Below are 17,815 nucleotides of genomic sequence, written 5' to 3'. Positions count from 1 at the left end.
ATAAAGGGACCAAATTGAGATTTTAGTGAGAGTATAAGGACTGAAGTGAGATATTGATGAAAATGTATGAATGCTAATGAGATGAAAAAAAAATGTCGAGTTTACCTCATATGACAAGATCCGTTAGTGTAGGGATGCTAAATGATTAACTCTAGTATTTCTTTTCACTTCAAGGATGCAAATTTGACAATGAAATTTTATTTTATTTTATTTTATTTTTATTATTATTATTATTTATTTATTTTTTTTTATTTTTTTTGATGACTCAGGTATCCCCACAGCCGAAGGTCTTCTTACCAACTCATAGTGCAAATGTGTTTGCACTTCTTCTCCCTCCATGCATTCCAACAAGAATGTTTCTGATCGAATGCAACTCAACTACAACATCACTTATATCCATCCTTTCTCTTGGTGATTCTACTGAACAAGAAATACCAATTTTAAATATCGAAATCAAGCAATTGTCTCTCTGCTAACATGGTTTTGACTCTGCGTGTCGTCTGTGTTTGTGCTTGTCTCCCCTTCTTGTTCAAGAAGTATTGGATCAGCAATTTCTTCCACCGTTTTTGGCGTAGCCATTTTAGCAAATTTATGAAGGCTTAGGCTGTCCTTAAACATCTCATGGGTGGGTTTTTTTCCGGTGAACATTTCCAACAAGAGGATGCCATAGCTGTACACATCGCCATATGTCGACACCTCACATCCCATTCCATACTCTGCAATTCAAAAATCAAGCAGTGTACATAATTTAGAATATCTTACTATGCAACCACATGAACACAAAATAAAAAAATACGTGTAAATTACAAAAACACTCCCTGAGATTTACTTAAATTACAAATTACCTCCTGTGGTTCTACAAATTACATTCTAAGGTTTTTAATTTCATAACAAATAAACCTTTTTATTAATAAATCATCAAGTTAATTAATAGTTTTTAATTATGTTAAAATTTTATTTCAATTAATAATTCAGATAATTTTATTATTATATGGAAAAACAGTTAGAAATTTCATTTTTTCAATTAATTCTGTTAAATAAAAATTTTTGACAGGGAGATATTTGTAATTTTCCAAACCACAAGGAGGTAATTTGCATTTTAAACAAACCTCAAGGGTTGCATTTGTAATTTATCCAATAAAATAAATATATATTTGATAAATATTTTGTGTATGGTTAGAATTTAGAAAACAAATAACAATGGCTGTTTGTATCAATATGTCAACAAAAAATTGTATGGATATTCAAAGCACTTGAAAAGCAGTATATCACAAAGCAGAAAACTCCAATGGTTTAAAGAACAGAAAACAAAATAAATAAATTGATTAAAACACTGATATAATGGGGTCGATGACTCAGGTTAACCAGAAACTCCAATTGTGTCAAAATAGCAGTATATCACAAAGATTTGTTTTGTTTTTTATTCTTTATGTTTTGTTTCATGAAAATAGGTGTAAATTGTGTCAAAATAGCAGCATATCACAATGTGTGTGCGTTTCAATATATATATTTTTTTGGTTGCTCTTTGTTTGTTTGTTTGTTTTTTCATGCTATGTTACATGAAAATAGTAGTGAAACTGGGAACAGACGGGAAAGGAAATTATTGCAAGGGCCTAATTACCTGGAGCAACATAGCCAATAGATCCTCTAATTCCAATGGAGCTCGTGCCTTCATTTCCAAATAAGTTACTAGTTCCTTGTATAGCGGATCTTGCTAACCCAAAGTCACCAACATGCGCGGTCATTTCATCGTCCAGAAGAACATTGCTGGGCTTGAGGTCACAATGTACTACTGGCGTTTGACAACCATGATGAAGAAAATCCACTGCACATGCAACATCAATGGCGATATTTAGCCTTTGAAGAAGATTTAACTTCTTCATTGGCTCTACATTTGCCTCAACATCCCAAGCATTTACATGCAACCACTCGTCTAGATTCCCATTCGACACAAACTTGTAAACCAAAGCCTTGAACTCATTTCCTTCGTAATCAACACTCGAACACACTGTTAGTACTTTCACCAGATTCCGGTGCTTAATATTCCTCAAGGCCTCACATATTCACACACGGTTGGGATGCTTCCAAACATCCGATTATTGGCCAGAGACAACCTCAAAAGCCTAGTTGAGAAGTTGCTAATTGAATTTGGTAACATCCCTCCTAAATTGTTGCCATCCATAGACACCTCTTCTAATTCAGTTGCATTGATCAAAGAGGAGAGGAAATCCGAGTCATCGGCTTCACCAGTTCCAAGATCATTGAGGGACATGATTATATGGTGAAGTTTAGGCAGCCCTTCAAGGGTAGGCAATTTTCCAGAAAAATTATTAACAGAAATCATAATATTCAACAGACTTGAGGCATTGGTTATTGACACTGGAATGGGCCCACTTAATCGGTTGAAACGGATAGCGAGAGTCTGAAGTTTTGGGAGATAGATCCCAAAATCCTGGGGAAGACTCCCCTGGATATTGTTGTATGAGGCATGAAATTCTTTGAGGTTAGTAAGGTTGAAAATGGAGGCAGGGATGGTATTGGACAAGTTGTTGTAACCTAATCCAATGAATGTAAGGTATGTTAGGTGTCCTAAAGTTTCAGGGATGGCCCCACCTAGATTATTATAAGATGCGCTCAAGTCATTAAATGAAGATAAGTTCCCTAAAGAAGAAGGTATACCTCCAGTGAAGTTGTTTTTGTCCAAGTACAGGGCTTGGAGGATTGACAAGAGGCCAAGCTGGACTGGAATGTTTCCAACAAGCATGTTGATTGCGAAATTGATGCGAACGAGGCTAGAACAAGCGGATATATTGACAGGAATTTGTCGGGTGATGGAGTTGTTATGCAGGCGTAAAATCTGCAGCCTTTGCAAATTTCCAATTTCCGGGGGAATTTCATCGGTGAAACTGTTATTGTAGAGTTGTAGAACTGTAAGAAAGCTTAGATTTCCAATATGGGGCGATATGGAACCCACTAGGTTTTGGGACTGGAGGTCGAGCATGGTGACTCTGTCAGCACTGCAGGTGACACCGTGCCAGTGGCAGAAGTGGATGGACTCATTCCATGAGGTTAGAATGCCCAGGGGATCATCAGTGACTTTGGATTTGAAATCAAGGAGTGCTAATCTGTCTGTTTCATTTCCTGCTTGGGCAAACGCAAGCAAATTGGTGAAGCAGCAAACAAGAATGATGATAAAAGGAAGTTGCATTTTAGTTGAGAAAGGTCTTCAAAGATTGCCACCACAACCATGCACCAACTATAAATAGAAGGGGGTGTTAGGAATCTGTAACATCCAATCTAGGTCGGTTGGACAAGAAAAGCAGATAAAAAAACTTATAAGAACACAAGAATACAAGAGTTATATGATTCACCAAAAAATTAAAACTACGTATTGAAAGAGAAATTGAGAGAGTTGAGAGAGTAATATTTCTGTTATATTAACTCTATATCAGAAACAAAATTGAGACTCCTTAATATAGGAGCTCGGATACAAAATATCATGATGATGTAATTTAATAAAATAAGAAAAGGGACGCCGAAAGGTAGTGGGCGACCGAAAGCAACCTAAAGCTATCTTTCTATATTATATACATGCTATTAGTGGTAACATATTATATTAATACTACGAACTATCTATACATACTAACATATATAGTATTTAACAATTATATTCATATACTATCATATATAGTATTATATTCATATGTCAACACGTATAATTGTTGTGGTTTCACTATAATTAAAAAAAAAAATTACATGAGAAATACCGAGATAGTCATCTTACCTCAACTATATATACATAGAAATTCGCAATAGAATTGTTAGTGTTAGTATATAAAATAATTTGGTCTCAGAATGATTTATTTTTTGAGACAAAAATTTAGTCTTAAAAGGATAATAATTCATTACTAATATCCAGTTTTTGTTGTTAAAAATATAATAACGATAATTTTTGTAACAAAATTATTTAACCCTAAAAAATAATTTTATTCTTAAATTTTAATTTTTAAAACCTTAATTTTTTGTAATGACAAATTAAACTTTTTATTTGTTGACTGGGTTAAGAAAACCATAGGATGTTTGTTCACGTAAGTTGAGAACGTTTATATCCACATAAGGTTGCCATGACCGGGGTCCTCCATGACCTTTTTCTCTTGCTTTGAAAAATGTGAAGAAATGAGTGTCAAAAAAAAATGTGAACGTAAGACCTGTGAACATTGATACTGGGAAGTTTGTTCACATTAGGATGACGATCCAAGTGAGAAGAGGATGGAAAAAGATAATAATGGTTACCAAAGAAAAGTATGTATGAGGGATTATATGTGTTGGGGGTGTGGATTGCTGGTTTAGTTAGAAGGAAAATGTCATATCACGTAATAATAAGAATCAATGACACAAGGAGGGGAAGTCAAGGGTGGGTTAATTTTATTTTAATCTCTTAAATTATCATCATTTTTTAAACTATTAATTTTATGTATTTTGGTTCCTAAATTTTTTAATTTGAGTTAATGTTACCAAATTGAAAACAGTCACCCAAGTTTAAATCCAATTTGATTCACAAAAAGATTACTTCAAAATGTAAAGGGCAAATTACATATACCCCCTCGAGATTTGGCTAAATTACAAATACCCCCCTGAGGTTTGAGAAATTACAAATTCCCCCTGGATGCTATATTTGCATAACAAATTAGGGGGTAATTTGTTATGAAATTTAAACCTCAGGGGGCAAATTGTTATGAAAATACAAACCTCAGGGGACGGGATGTAATTTTTGAAACCTCAGGGGTATCTGTAATTTAACCAAACCTCAAGGGTGGTATATGTAATTTGCCCAAATGTAAACTATTTTAAACCCTACAAACAAGCACTTCAAATTTTTTTGTTTATTAATTTAAAGGATAAATTACAAATACACCCCTTAAGATTTGCTTAAAATATAGACTGCTCTATATTATTCTGAAAATTAGATCCCGCCCTTCAAGTTTTTAATTGCATAACAAATGACTTATTTTATTAATAAATTATCAAGTCAATTAACTATTTTTAATAACATTAAAAATATATTTCAATTAATAATTCGTGTAATTTTATAATTGTATAAGAGAATGGTTAGAAATTTCATTTTTTCTATTAATTCTGTTAAATATTTTTTTTTGACGAGACAATATTTATAATTTCTGTAACTACAAGGGCATGTGCTATCTTATTTTAGAGTAAAATTATTAATTTATTAAACTCGGTAAGTTAAATTCAATTAATTCGGTGATTATCTTTTGTGAAAAATACTAATGACATTTTTAATTAGACAAAATTAACACAAAATTTTCAATTAAATGTCAAAATTGAACCAATTGAAAGTGGAGGGACCAAAATGACTTAAGAAAAAAAAAATGTAGAGACTACCAGTGTAATTTATTCTTTTAAAAAAGTCACTAATTGTTAATTTTTAGCGACAAATTTAATTAAGTCACTAATTATTAATTTTTAGAACTTTTTGGTCTATACAAATATTTGCTGGACTTAATGATTATTCGGTAGTCCAAGAGTACGACCACATGATACTCTATAGTAATATAATTAGTAGAGAAGGTGAGGTATTAATTGTTTATATTAGGTGATTGAAAAATATAAGAAGACATAATGAACAGTAATTGATAAAAAAATGTGACCAAGTAGTACTCCAAAACTACCGTATAATTTTCCCTTAATGGTGTCCTTGTAAGAGAACCTGTGATTAATTAACTCAATTAAAGAACCTATAACCAAACATGGCCTCTTAACTCACTTGAAGCCCGTATGTCAAATCCACATTGAAAAAAAAAAAAAAAGTGTTGGGCTCGGGCTAAATTAACCCCAACCCAACTCAATCCAATGTATCGAAAACTTATTTGTGCTTCTAGCCCAATTCCTACAATGTTCACATGTTCACCTTGTGTGAATCACGCACTTAGAACCCAAAAAACAATAATATATCAATTTGATATGTGGACTCACAGCACTTAGAGCAAAACAACCACGCTAGAGATAGCCAAATTTATTTTATCAAATATTTTATATAAATGTGAAATTTATATGGGATCTATATGATATGGATCCCACACCTATATAAGGTATTTAGTAAAAAATTTTAAAAAAAAATTTAGATCTCTAACATTTATCAGAACGAAATACAAGTAACTATCATCAACTTTTGTTTCACTTTTACAGTGAATCTAATTATTTGATATGTAATTTGAAAAGTTTTAGATGGACTTTAGTTTTATATTTTGAACACAATAAATCCCTCCAAAGCAAAGTTACTTTTTGTATTCGCTCCTGCAAGATAAATCGTGAATACTTGCAACTAGTCACAAAGTCACAAATATTATGTAGTCAAGGTGTTACTTAGTTAAGGGTTATTTTATGTATGATTTATTTTTTAATTTTTTTTATTTATTATAAAAAGATATGTAAAAAAATAAAGATATAATGTGATAAAATAAACTAATAAACTAATAAGTAGCTTATTTGGGGTGTCTCCAAATCAAGCCATAGAGTTAAACACAAAAATCTAGGTTACGTTTAGTAGAGCTTTAGAATTATGATTTGAAAATAGAGTTGTATTTTGAGTTTGTGAGTTTTGGAATTATGATTTGAGTGTAAAAAATTTGTTTAGTTTTGAGTTTTAAAAAGAGTTTGAATTGAGTGATTTGAGATATAATATTGAAAAGTGGGTGTTTTGAAAAATAGGTGTAGAATTAATTTTCTAAAATTATAACTAAACAACACACTCAAACTAATGGGTAGAATTAAATTTCAAAAACTCTACCAAACAGACCTAAAATTTCATGATGGGAAATCTTATGGTGTGCACCCGTTTAGGGTGCATATCATATATGTTCTACTACAAAATGTGTAATTTTATTATAAAATTTCGTAATATCACTATAAAATGCATAACCTCACTATAAATTGGTGTAACAACATGTTCAAATTTTTGTGATTGATGTTGCAAAAGTTCATGACTTGATTATGACATTTTTTATTACGTTAATCTGTGACAAGATTACACATTTTGTGATTAAAGTCATAAAATTTTGTGATAAAATTATAATTTTGTGATAAAGTGCACACCATAGCATTTCTCTGTTATGATTGTGTAACACGTCCGCGAGGGACCCCGCTACAGTTCGGACTCGATTTGTGTCACGGCTCTTAATCTGAACCAAAGAGTCCAAATCCGGCAAATCGTTTTGAGAAACAGATTTTTGAAAAGAAATGCCAAACATGGACTGCTTTGCCAGATACAGAGTCGCCACCTAAATATTTTTTAAGGGGGAATTTAGGAAACCCTGACTCGGTGCCAAAGGCCACGTGTCCGTCATCACCAAAGTTGCCTCGGCTCGGGAGCTAGGGTACGATTGGGGAAGGTCAGCTATGAGAACCCCCTCTCGCCCGATCCGAAGATCGGCCTCTACTAACCGTGATATCCGTTTTTGAAAACGCTATGTGTTCTTATCCCGATTATTAGCCTAGAATTACTATGTTATGCGCACAGCACAAAAGTATAGACTAGATTGCCTAATTTGGGGAATAAGCATTGCATATCCGTTTGTTTTGGAAAAATGTTTAGGAATTTGCTACTCGCAAGTAGGCTAAAACACGGATTTTAATGAGCTATTCCAACTCAGACAATCCAACCTCCACCCACAGGCATTCAAGCAGTTATATCACATAAGCAGCTAGCCCCATGGTAATCATGCTATCATGGCAACACTCACACGCATGTAAGGATGCTAAAGCATAAATACTTACATCGTACTCTGTGCCAAAACAAAGAACTCGTTAGCAATCAATGCATGATCCAAGTCCATGTTTAAATGTCTAATGCAACGCATACGGAATGTCACTAGAGTAGGCTTGGCTAGTCTATGAATGACATGTGAAAATGCACAAGTAGCATATATTCAAGTTAGATTTGAAATACTAATGCAGTTAGCATGATGCGCCGAGCCCGGTGCATGCAATACTAATGAATGATGCACGCATGCATGGCATAAGGTATGCTAAATTAAACATGACCTATTACTAACCATCAAAGTAGGTAAGTAAAAGGGAGAAAGAAGTGGGGGTTGGAAGACATGCACACACTCACCCACACTTATTACAAATTCGCCCTCACTCGGAGGGACCAAAAGAATAATACAATTTGGATAATGAATTAACTATCCTAGCTAATTGATTATTACAGACCAACTAAATTAATTAAACAAATTAATTAATTTAAGAAAGCAAGAAAAAATGGCCTCGAGAAGAGGGCTCAATGCACGCGTGCTCGGGTCTTGCTCGGAAGTCCACTGCCATGCACAAGCTGCCTCTGTTTTCCCTACTCTGCTTCTCTGAAGACTGCCAAAGTCTCAGGATGTGCTCACTGGATGTTGGGGAATGCCACCGGCCGGAGGGAATCATCATCGGCTGTGATTTGGTGTCGATCGACCAAAAATGAATCCATCGGCCACATATGGATTGCCGGTCGGCACTCAATGCAGTCGATCAGCAAAAAGTTCCTGCAGAATCTGTTTGACAGCAGCAAAGGACAGACCTAAAATTTCATGATGGGAAATCTTATGGTGTGCACCCGTTTAGGGTGCATATCATATATGTTCTACTACAAAATATGTAATTTTATTATAAAATTTCGTAATATCACTATAAAATGCATAACCTCACTATAAATTGGTGTAACAACATGTTCAAATTTTTGTGATTGATGTTGCAAAAGTTCATGACTTGATTATGACATTTTTTATTACATTAATCTAGGACAAGATTACACATTTTGTGATTAAAGTCAAAAAATTTTGTGATAAAATTATAATTTTGTGATAAAGTGCACACCATAGCGTTTCTCTGTTATGATTGCTTTCAAGATAAATACTATAATACACACCCTACAAAGTAAGGATGGATCTAGGGGGTGCGGGTAGATGTGTCATACCCCTAAAATTTTTAAAAACTATGTATACTAAACTAGTAATTAGTAAGATAATTTTAAATTGGAGTAATTCTCACCATCAAAATTTCAGTAGTTTGCATCCTCTAAATTATTTATATTACAAAATTTTAAAACTAGTTTCTAAATTGAATTTTATCAAATATTGATCTATTCTATTTGTTACCTATATTATTTGTTATATTTATATATTGTTTAGGGTTACTTATATTCTTTTATTTACTACTATCCTTATTTTATGTTCATATGTCATTTATATATATTTTTTCTTTTATAAATCACACTTCACTAATATCCAATTATATTTTTGTTGTCAATTATGTTAACAAAGAATGTCCGATTAATAATAATATTATTCATTTTTTTTGTGCTAATATAAATCAAAATTTAAAATTTTAGGGCAAATTACAATACATCTTAGTGCCTCCCGGATGCACCGCAAGGCGTGAATGGTGAAACTCTCGGAGTACCTCCTCTCGGCAAGACTCCGGCACAAACAAACGGTCTCGGTATCTCACACTCAGGTTGGGATACATAGTCAAACCATTTTCAACCTTCCCACTAGAGATCTTCTCTCGGAGAGATTCTACCTCAAGGTCACTTCTCTGTGCCTCTAACACCCGATTCACAAGTGTAGGCTGTGCAATTACAGAAAACAAAGCCGCAGACTCAACAGATTCACCCAAAAGCAAATCAAACTTGCCAAGTGCACCCAACATTTCCCACTCTCGGATGGCTATACAAGCTATATCACTAATGGATTTCCTACTAAGGGCATTGGCCACAACATTGGCCTTCCCCGGATGATAATGCAACTCGAAGTCGTAATCCTCAATGAACTCCATCCATCTTCTCTGCCTCAAATTCAAGTCTTTCTGTGTAAACAGATACTTCAGACTCTTATGATCCGAGAACACCTCGAATCTCTCATCATAAAGGTAGTGCCTCCAAATCTTCAAGGCAAAAATTACAGCTGCTAACTCTAGGTCATGTGTAGGGTAATTCCTCTCGTGTTTTTTCAACTGCTGCGAGCCATAGGCTACCACTTTCCCCTCTTGCATCAACACACAACCCAAACCCTCTCGTGAAGCATCACAATACACTGCATAACCCATACCTCTCTCCGGAATAATCAAAATAGCAGCGGTGGTAAGTCTAATTTTCAACTCTTGGAATGACTTTTCACAAGTCTCATTCCATACAAACTTGATCCCTTTCTGCGTCAACCTAGTTAACGGTGAAGCTAGCTTGGAGAAATCTTTCACAAACCGGCGGTAATACCTAGCCAATCCCAGAAAACTGCGAATCTCAAAAACACTCCTAGGTTGTGCCCAATCCTGCACTGCTTCTACCTTGGATGCATCAACATACACTCCTTCCCCGGAGACTACATGGCCTAAAAACTTAACTTCTCTCAGCCAGAACTCACACTTCCCAAACTTAGCATACAGCTTATGGGCTCTAAGCAACTCAAGCACCACTCTCAAGTGTTCCTCGTGCTCCTCCTCCGAAGGTGAATAAACCAGAATGTCGTCCACGAAGACAACCACAAAACGATCTAAAAATTCTCAGAAGATCCAGTTCATCAAGTCTATAAACACTACCGGTGCATTGGTGAGCCCAAAATGCATCACCAGAAACTCATAATGGCCATACCGCGTACGGAATGCCGTCTTTGGGATATCCTCCTCCCTGACCCTCAACTGATGGTAACCCGATCTCAAGTCTATCTTAGAGAAACAATGGGACCCTTTCAACTGGTCAAGTAAATCATCTATACGGGGCATATGGTATTTGTTCTTAACCGTAGCCCGATTCAATTTCCGGTAAACAATACAAAGTCTCAAAGTCAAATTTTTCTTCTTAGCAAAGAGGGCTGGTGCTCCCCACGGCGAAGTACTAGGGCGGATAAAGCCCTTATCTAACAACTCTTGGAGTTGAATCTTCAACTCACTCAACTCGGCTGGGGCAAAACGATAAGGTGCCATGGAAATCAGCACCGTGCCGGGCACTAAATCAATAGAAAACTCCACCTCTCGATGGAATGGCAATTTAACCAGATCCTCGGGAAAGACATTCGAGTACTCACAAACCACCCTGGGTAACTTAATCTGGATCTCATCACTCACTACTCATAAAGCTAGCGAGAAGACCACTAAGCTCACTCCGCCCTCGCGGATCATACACTGGTGGCAAAACACTACCAATCCGATCCCCAAGAAATGGAAACAATCCGCGCTCAAGGTACATACAGTAACCCGCTGATGGTAACAGTCTATAACAGCACGGTATGACGATAACCAGTCCATACCCAAAATCACATCAAAACCCGACATAGCCATGACTACAAAAGAGAATGAAAGCCGGCGGTCGGTGACCTCTATATCACAGCCCCGACACCCTTGTTTCAAAATCAACTCACCTCCGACAGGTGATACAACACAAATAAGAGAAGCTAACTGCGCCAACTCCAACCTAAAATAGACGCAAATACAGCAAATATAAAGGAATGGGATGCATCCGTATTAATCAACACATTGGTAACTGAGTTGCAAAATAAAAAGGTACCTCTCACAACAGATGGAGCCGGTACAAGGTCCTGCGTGGTAACAGCATACACGAGCCCTGAAGGTCTCTGATCTACTTGCTCACCTCTCGGAGCAAAAGACTGCTGCACAGACTAAGACGATGAGGCTCCCTGATTGGCCCTCGAGGCCTGAACTGACTGAGCTGGCTGATAGCTCTGAGTTTGCCTCAAACCAGATACACCAGATGTGCCACTCAACTGCGGGCAAAACATCTTCAGGTGCCCCACCTGTCCACACTGGTGACAAGAGAGCGGTTGGCCTCTGCCCTGACTCTGGCTCGGAGATCGAGCCAAAGATGAAGCTGTTCTCTGCCCTCCTCCCTTCTGCAGGCAAGCTGGAGACTTGTGGCCCAACTAGCCACACTTGTAACAAGTAAAGTCTCCCTGACTGCCTCTCCCAGAGCCTGCACTCGACACTGGAAAGGTGGATCTCGCAAATGCACCCTAAGATTGCTGAGGGTTAGAACCCCTCTGCCTCCTACCGTTCCCCCGACCATCTTGACTCCTCTTGGTGCCCCTCATCCTCTCCTCCTCCTCATGCATAATAATCTCTATATGGGCCACAGCATCCACAAGGCGCCCATTCTCCTGAGTCATGGACCCCGCAACTCTAGTCTTGAGCCCGTGCCTCAATTTCTTCTCAAATTGAAGACAACGCCGTTCCTCAGACGCCACCAACTCTGGGGCAAACCTCAACAAGCTTGTAAATACGGTTTCAAACTCGGCCATTGGTGTATTCAGCTGCTTGAGCTGACAGAACTGGTCCCTTAACTTCTCCATAACAGCGGGAGGCAAAAACTTCTCCTGGAAAGCATCTACAAAAGCCTCCCAAGTCCCACCAATACGGCCCCGAGCAAACTTCCACCACTGACCCGCGACTCCCTTCAGCTGGAAGGACGCCAAGGTCACCCTCAAGGCTCCGTCTTCAATGCCAAGCATCTCAAACATCTTTATCATCTGTTCAAGCCACTCATCAGCCTTAAGTGGCTCTTTTGGATCCCCCAAAAACTCATCCGGATTAGACCGAAAAAACTCCCTCTTCAGAAAGGAAGGCCCTGCCTCAGCCACATGGGCTTGGGTTTGATTCTCAGCCCTCAGAATGCCCATAGATTCCCTCAACGCTCCTACCATCTCGCAGGCTAAGGAGCCCATGGCCTGCTAGCCTACTGGCTCGGCCACATTGGCCTAACCAATACCCTCCTACTGCGCCAGAATCTCATCCGATATAGGCATCTCCTACCTCCTAGGCCTACCTCGCCTACCACCACATCCTTCTCCTGACATCCTAATAAAGGTAACGAAGACATTAGCACATTCACAAATGTGTCGACGCTATAACACTCACGCCCTAATATATGGACAACTGTAATTCACTCCGTGTAAGCACATAATCACATAACCACTTACAAATTTCATTTCCGAATAATGGCAGTCCCGAGGCGTTGCTAGAGTTCCAGTTAGAAACGTCAGTGATCAAGTGCCTTTCTAACAAGACTCCCAGAAACCCAAGGATCCAATCAACATCCTAGAAACTAAATCCCATACCCAAATAGTCGCGTAAACATGTTATCAAATAAACACATAACATTACATCTAAGTCTCTAGCAAGCGAGACAAACCCACTGTGGTACTAACCATTTCCCACGTACCCAAGTATTCAAACCCGGTACGCTCTGATACCAAGTTGTAATACCCTCAAAATAATACATATAAACCCACATTCTTGACATGCATAGACATAAGAGAATAAAGCATATTTCATTTATCAGAGTATTCATTACAGAAGTATTACATGTTGACAACAAAAATAAATGCCCTACGGGCTTACAACTTTTCAAGCCAACACTTGGTTACCAAAAAGAGAGTACTAACTCAAATACATGTTAAGCCCCCAGCTTGAATTTACATGTGATACACAAAAAGGTAACAACAAAAGTTCTTCAACCTTTAAGCCTCCCAAGCTACATCCTTGGAGGTGGCATATCACCTGAACCTGAAAATGATGTCCCATATAGGGTGAGTCAATGCCCAATAAAGATATACTAAACCAAGTATGAGAAATAACTAAAACAATAGCATTTGATAGATGGTTAACACTTATAAACCAATTTACAACATAATCTAGTTCCATGACGAATGTGTACATGTTTCATTCCACTTTCCTTTACTTAACCATTTCAATTCATAAACATGGCTCAGAACCTGGCCAAACAATTAAATGTGACTACATCCCATACTAAAACGCTTCCTTTATTCATAATTCAGATGAAACTACAACTCATGTCAAAAACACTTCCAATACTTCAATTAATACACATATTTGTTGTACTAATAGAGTCCATCCCCTATCTCCTCCTAAACAGGTTTGAGAGTTCATCCCCTATCTCCTCCCAAACCATGGAGTACATCCCCTATCTCCTCCCAAACAATATATATATATACAATGTATTTAAACACTTATCATTTACAATGATCAATCAATATATATATATTCGCTGTATTATTCCAACCATCATATTCAATGACATAAAACGTTCGATTAGTTTCAATTTTCCCTCATCAACATATAGTGTCTACAACAATCAAGACTATTCTCCACCGATAGCCCAAAGTAGTTATCTCTAAACAAGTAATAAACTTATCAAACAGATAAAATCTCAACATTTTCATGGGTGGGTGATTAATTTATCCAACTACACCATTCAACCTCATAATTTCCCAATTTCACGAATTTCAACTCAATTTCACACTTTCCCAAATTAATTATTCAAATTAATTATTCGACATAATTAGGGCATTTTCCCCATTTTTTCAAATATCAACCCTAAGGTTCAATTTTATCGATTCAACAACATTAATACCATTTTTCAAGACCTCTCATATACATGGAGTTTAACATTTGAAAACCCCCTTTTTAAAACTCTAAAACAAATCCTAACTTTACCAAAATCACCAAACAACCCCATCTATCCAAAATACACAATATTTATGTTAAAACTCATAGAGATGAGTAGGTTATTCCTACCTCAAGAGGAGAGACTCAAAGGAGTTGATGAAGAAAACTCGAAGTGCTCCAAATCCACAAATTTTCGGATTAAAAGATAGCCCACACCAAACTCTACACTTAATACAAAGGAACTAGGGTAGGAGGCCACTAAAACTAGATGGATTTGTAGAGAGAAGTGGTGGTTTAGAGAAAAAGGCAATCGTTATAGGGTTTGAGAAGAAAAGGAGTTCAAAAAGTGAGAGAGAAGACTGCTGCTGCGAACTAATATATTCGAGGCTCGCTCGAGCGAAGGAGTGGTCGCTCGAGCGACCAGACACAAAGAAACCTCGCTCGAGCGCACAAAGCCTCGCTCCAGCCAACAATTCGAAGCTTTAGGTTTGCAACCCAGAAGCACACTCGAGCGAAGAAAAGCTCGCTCGAGCGAAAAAATCCAAAACATAGTCCTCGCTCGCTCGAGCGAAGGAAAGCTCGCTCGAACTAAGAAATGCAACCTTCAGGTCCAAAACTAGACGCAGACGCAAGCTCGAGCACAAGACTTCTTGCTCGAGCCACCAGACACAACACTCAACTCTCGCTCGAGCGAAGGAAAGCTCGCTCGAGGCAAGAAATGCAACCTTCAAGTCCAAAACTAGACGCAGACGCAAGCTCGAGCGCAAGACTTCTTGCTCGAGCCACCAGACACAACACTCAACTCTCGCTCGAGCGAAGAAACCCTGGCTCAAGCGAAGGAACTAAAACGCGAAGCTCGCTCGAGCAAAGAAGCAAAAATCTGGGCGGCAACTATTGGTTTAAACTCACTACCAACCTGTAACACACTTGCCTAATACATCCCAAAACTCAAATATATAGAATTAAAGGATGGAAACAAGATACATACAACAACCAACACCACAGAACCTAAGTCCGAAATACAACAACCAAAGGAGAGAAAATCGGGATCGCTATAAGGGAAGCCACAACTAGATGTGGAGGACCTGACCAAAAAAAAATATATATATATATATATATATAAATACATTTTAATTTCATAAAAACATAAACATAGTATCATATCTTTTCATAATACCAACATACTGTTCTAGAATTTAAACAATCATAAGAAAATTGGTTCGACCATAAGTATTTTGACCATTACAAATTAAAACTAAAAACAAACAAACAAAAATAATAAAAAAAAATACTATGCGAGTTTAGGTTTGGATTTAGGTTTTATATGGAATAAGAGAAGATACTATGCGGGAGGGTGTATAATATAAATATAAGCTATTTGTATACGGTTCGGATCGGTTCCAATCCGGAATCGATCCGTAGACTACGGATTTTTAATTTTTTAATTTGGAGCTGAATTACGAATTCAAAAAATCAATTCAAACCTACTGAATTGGACTGGACCAAATCAGATTACAAATTTCACAGATTCTTTACTCAGCCCTGTTGTTTATCTCTCATATTGGTAATATAACTTTTCATCTATCATCATCTTTTTATTTTTATTTTCTTAATGTCTTGCACGTTCTATCTTTTACCTCTTGATAACTCTTTCTCAGGAATCAACTTAATTGTTAATCCCACTTATGCACCCAATACTGCATCCTCTACACCACTAACAACTTCTGTCTCCATATGAACTGGCCACTTGATAACTGATTCTGTGGAATCTCTATCATTTCATGCAAAATTGTTTCCTACACCTATAGTCCATTAGCTAACTCTACCGCTGAACCCACCTTATGCACACTATGGCATGGTTTGGGAAGAGGGTTTGGGGGCTTTTTTGGTTAAAATAGTCACAAAAAATAAAATACCATTTTTAACCTAATAAGATAAAATATCACATCCAACCCATAATCATTATATTATTTTTCTCACAAAAAAGTCAAAAAAGCCAAAAGTCCTTCCCAAATCAAACTTTTTAGCCTCTAGCTAAAATAATCAAAAAAGCTAAAAAATCAAAAAGCTAACCCGCCACTCAAACCATGCCTATAGTGCCACAAAATATTCTCACTAGCGGCAGACAATGTGTCAAAGAAATTGTAGCACTTCTTTCCAATGTTAGTCTTTAATCCCTCCTTTCCCTACTTATGTTGTCGTTAGTTGCAAGTGGGTGTATTGCACAGGGCCGGCCCTAAACCTTTCGAGGCCCAAAGTAAATATTAACAAATAGTTAATGTTAAGTGTTGGGCTAGGGCTAAATTAACCCCAACCCAACTCAATCCAATGCATCCAAAACTTATTTGTGCTTTTAGCCCAATTCCTGCAATGTTCACATGTTCACCTTGTGTGAATCACGCACTTAGAACCCAAAACACAATAATATATCAATTTGATATGCGGACTCAAAGCACTTAGAGCAAAACACCCACGCTAGAGATAGCCATATTTCTTTTATCAAATATTTTATATGAATGTGAAATCTATATGGGATCTATATGATATTGATCCCACACCTGCATAAGGTATTTAGTAAAAAATTTAATAAAAAATTTAGATCTCTAACATTTATCAGAACGAAATACAAGTAACTATCATCAACTTTTGTTTCACTTTTACGGTGAATCTAATTATTTGATATGTAATTTGAAAAGTTTTAGATCGACTTTAGTTTTATATTTTGATCACAATAAATCCCTCCAAAGCAAAGTTACTTTGTATTCACTCCTGCAAGATAAATCGTGAATACTTGCAACTAGTCACAAAGTCACAAATATTATGTAGTCAAGGTGTTACTTAGTTAAGGGTTATTTTAGGTATGATTTATTTTTTAATTTTTTTATTTATTATAAAAAGATATGTAAAAAAATAAAAATATAATGTGATAAAATAAACTAATAAACTAATAAGTAGCTTATTTGGGGTGTCTCCAAATCAAGCCTTAGGGTTAAACACAAAAATCTAGGTTATGTTTAGTATAACTTTAGAATTATGATTTAAGAATAGAGTTGTATTTTGAGTTTGTGAGTTTTGCAACTATGATTTGAGTGTGAAAAATTTGTTTAGTTATGAGTTTTAAAAAGAGTTTGAATTGAGTGATTTGAGATATAATATTGAAAAGTGGGTGTTTTGAAAAGTAGGTGTAGAATTAATTTTCTAAAGTTATAACTAAACAACACACTCAAACTAATGGATAGAATTAAATTTCAAAAACTCTACCAAACAGACCTAAAATTTCATGATGGGAAATCTTATGGTGTGCACCCGTTTAGGGTGCATATCATATATGTTCTACTAC

The 17,815-nt window shown here is 36.6% G+C and overlaps 1 pseudogene across 1 annotated transcript; it reads right to left on the bottom strand.

The window, feature by feature from the left end:
• Positions 1-298: 298 nt before the first annotated feature.
• LOC145814672 (uncharacterized) lies at positions 299-3,314 on the bottom strand (annotated as a pseudogene). The gene is made up of 2 exons (XR_014358017.1): positions 1,622-3,314; positions 299-716 (listed from the first exon to the last, which is right to left on the bottom strand). The product of XR_014358017.1 is annotated as an uncharacterized LOC145814672 (transcript).
• Between the last annotated feature and the right edge of the window lie 14,501 nt (positions 3,315-17,815).

The sequence above is a fragment of the Camellia sinensis genome, unplaced genomic scaffold (assembly GCF_055761805.1).
Source record: "Camellia sinensis isolate YWXY unplaced genomic scaffold, ASM5576180v1 Unanchor12, whole genome shotgun sequence".
NCBI classification, from domain to species: Eukaryota; Viridiplantae; Streptophyta; class Magnoliopsida; order Ericales; family Theaceae; genus Camellia; species Camellia sinensis.
Note: the sequence above shows the minus strand (reverse complement) of the source record. Positions and strands in the feature narration are given on the sequence as shown.